The 3,257-nt window shown below is 52.3% G+C and overlaps 1 long non-coding RNA gene across 1 annotated transcript in view; it reads right to left on the bottom strand.

Annotated features, from left to right (window-relative positions):
- The window catches only part of LOC114072367, a 10,003-nt gene extending 9,337 nt beyond the window's left edge, over window positions 1-666 (bottom strand). The window contains exons 1-2 of the long non-coding RNA XR_003574162.1: window positions 550-666; window positions 35-38 (exon numbers count right to left, since the gene is read on the bottom strand). This is a non-coding gene — a long non-coding RNA (uncharacterized LOC114072367). The remainder of the gene's footprint in view (window positions 1-34; window positions 39-549) is intronic.
- Between the last annotated feature and the right edge of the window lie 2,591 nt (window positions 667-3,257).

Raw genomic sequence — 3,257 nt, forward strand, 5'->3', positions numbered from 1 at the left:
TTGCAGGCTGCACACACCCCTCCTGCTTTGCCACCCCCCTGCCAGCAGCATTTCTGGGCCCTCCCTGATGGCTCTGCTGTCCCCCAGCTCTGGCTGTTCCCTGGAACACAAAGCCATGGGCTGGTCCAGACTCCCTCTGGGTGACCTCTTGCACCACAAGGGTCCCCCTTGAGCAGCATTCCTTTTTCCGAACCTTCAGTCCGAACATTCCATGCTGCTCTTTGTGGAGATTTCATTCCATTCCCAATATGGAGAAAAGCTCCATCCTGGCAGGTCTCCTCTAGACACTCTCCAGTTCTTCCTCATGCCTCCAGACAGAGCAGTCCAGATGTGGTGACCCCAGGGCTGAGTCCAGGGGGGGTGACAACTCCCCTGTCTGGGTGCCCACACTACCCCTAAGGCAGCCCCATGTGCAGTTGGCCTTTAGTCAAGGGGCCGTTCTGATTCTTTGTAAGGTCAGGGAATCGAGTGGCAGTGGGACACTGCTGGGCCTCCTGGAACCAAAGGAATGCAGGGACACTGTGGAATGTCCTGGAACCAAGGGGCCACTGTGCCTGCCCAGCACTCCATGGAATCAAGCAGAGCCGCTGCCTCCCCCCCGCCGCCGCACGGACCGGAGTCGCCGGCTCTGCCCCGCTTGGACCCCTCTGGAGTCAGCGTGTTCTTGGGAAGCACAACTGAGCTCAGACCAGAGAGTCTCCCAGAGTTTGCTTTGGCCCCTCTTTCCCCTGGGTTTGGTGTTTTGTTTTACCTCCTTGTATTTTGTCTCCCTGTTTTGGTAAGGAATAAAAGGAGAGTGAGTTCATTTTTTTAGAGTTCCCACCCCAATATGTGTCTTTAAAGCAGGACAGGTTGCTCAGGGGCTACCTTAAATTTGGCATTATGCACAGAGACTTGAAAACACATTTTATCCCATTGTATAGAGAGATAATATAGATGTTCTCTAGTGGTGTTCAAGGGCTGGTCACTGAGGGATTTTATCAGGAATTTGCTGCCAAGATGATTTTGTACCATGGATTTTATTGGACATTCTTCATTCAGCCAACTTTCCAACAACCACATTTTCCCCTTCCTGAGTCCAGCTCTAACCAGTTTGGTCTAAGGAGACCAAAGGAGACCATATTAAGGGCCTTGGTAAAGTCTGAGCACAAAACATCCCCTTCTTTTCCCTCCCACAGGGGTTCTGCAATGCCTGCCTTGTCCTTCCCATGCCTGGCAATGGCTGCAGGAGGACTTGCCATGTCCCCTTCTCTGCTGAGCCTGAGCAGTCTGGAACTCTGCCAAGCCTCCTTGCTGCCCTGTTTGCAGACTGGTTCCATGTCTGCCTTTGCCAAGGCCCCAGGAACCTCTGGGATGGCTCTGGCCTTTGCAAGGGTTTAGGAGAGGTCTCCCAGTGACACATCCCAGCCTTCTCAACATCCCTGACACCAAAATCCCACACTAATTCCTTACACCAAGAAAGGGGCTCAGGAGGCCAGTGTGGAAGTGGAAAGAGCAGCTCTGCAAAGACAAGCTCTGCTGCTCCCTGGCAGTGCTGCTGTGCTGGGATTCTTGTGCCCTTCCCCTTTGCAAATCCCTCCTGTCCTGCAGTGTGCTGTCCTTTAGGAACAGCTAAGAAGAAGGGTCTTGGACAAAGAGGGCACTGCAGGGTCCTTTATTTTGTTTAAATACTCCGAGAGCACAATTCATCATTTATACACCTCTGGGTAAAATTCAATGGGTAGACACTAAATTAGAAGGGAGATGCATAACAATATTTAATTGCACTGAAAATTATTGCAAGAAAAACCCGAAGACTTCACCCAAAAACGTGAGAAGGCAGGTTGGGGCACTAGTGAGATCCATTCTGAATGCTACACACGAGAAACCAGGCAGTTTGATGCTTTGGAAAAGCATCCAGTCATCATTTTCCTTATGGCATCCCTGAGCTCCTGGTTCCTCAGGCTGTAGATGAAGGGGTTCAATGCTGGAGGCACCACTGAGTACAGAACTGACAGAGCCAGGTCCAGGGATGGGGAGGAGATGGAGGGGGGCTTCAGGTAGGCATATGCTGTAGTGCTGACAAATAGGGAGACCACGGCCAGGTGAGGGAGGCACGTGGAAAAGGCTTTGTGCTTTCCCTGCTCAGAGGGGATCCTCAGCACAGCCCTGAAGATCTGCACATAGGAGAAAACTATGAAAATGAAACAACCAAACCATAAAAAGGAAATAACCACAATGAGCCCAAGTTCCCTGAGGTAGCCTGAGTGTGAGCACGAGAGCTTGAGGATGTGTGGGATTTCACAGAAGAACTGGCCCAGGGCATTGCCCTGGCACAGGGGCAGGGAAAATGTATTGGCTGTGTGCAGCAGAGAATATAGAAACCCAGTGGCCCAGGCAGCTGCTGCCATGTGGGCACAAGCTCTGCTGCCCAGGAGGGTCCCGTAGTGCAGGGGTTTGCAGATGGCAACGTAGCGGTCGTAGCACATGATGGTCAGGAGGAAATACTCTGTGGGGATGAAAAAGGTAAAGAAAAAGAGCTGAGCAGCACATCCTGTGTAGGAGATGGTTGTGGTGGCCCAGAGGGAGTTGTGCATGGCTTTGGGCACAGTGGTGCAGATGCAGCCCAGGTCTGTGAGGGAGAGGTGCAGCAGAAAGAAGTCCCTGGGGGTGTGCAGGTGCTGGTTGCAGGCTACGGCGCTGAGGATGAGGCCGTTGCCCAGGAGGGCAGCCAGGGAGATGCCCAGGAAGAGCCAGAAGTGCAGCAGCTGCAGCTCCCGCCTGTCTGAAAATGCCAGCAGCAGGAACTGGGCCATGGAGCTGCTGTTGGACATTTGCTGCCTCAGGGTGTGGTTTTCTGTTGAGGAGGAAAAGGCAGAACTGAATTAGGCCAGACTCAATAAGCAAAACATATTGCATGGCAGCAATTCAGCATTCAGGGCCTCTTTTCAAAAAGATCTCTCTGCATCCCTCTCCCCTGAGCTCTGGGCTTTGCTGCCTGAAGGGAGCACTGAGAGCAGGGACCCTGGAATGGGCTCCTGAGGAATCCTTCTTGCTGTGCAGTGAGAGGCAACTTGGAGCACAGGGTGACCTCCAATTAAATGTATTTGGGATGTGTCCCAGTTTTTCCAGGACTGCTGTTCACAGTTTGCCCAAGTGAGAACAGAGGGAGGGGATTTGGGTACTTCATTTTGTTCCAGTTCCTCCTGCCAGGAGTGAGTTTGGATGGTTGAAATCTTTGGCATTTCTAATGTGCTCCAAGAGCTGACCATCTTTTC

Source organism: Empidonax traillii, unplaced genomic scaffold, assembly GCF_003031625.1.
Source record: "Empidonax traillii isolate 1590-97213 ecotype Southwest subspecies unplaced genomic scaffold, ASM303162v1 scaffold3074:size15777, whole genome shotgun sequence".
In the NCBI taxonomy this organism is placed as follows: Eukaryota; Metazoa; Chordata; class Aves; order Passeriformes; family Tyrannidae; genus Empidonax; species Empidonax traillii.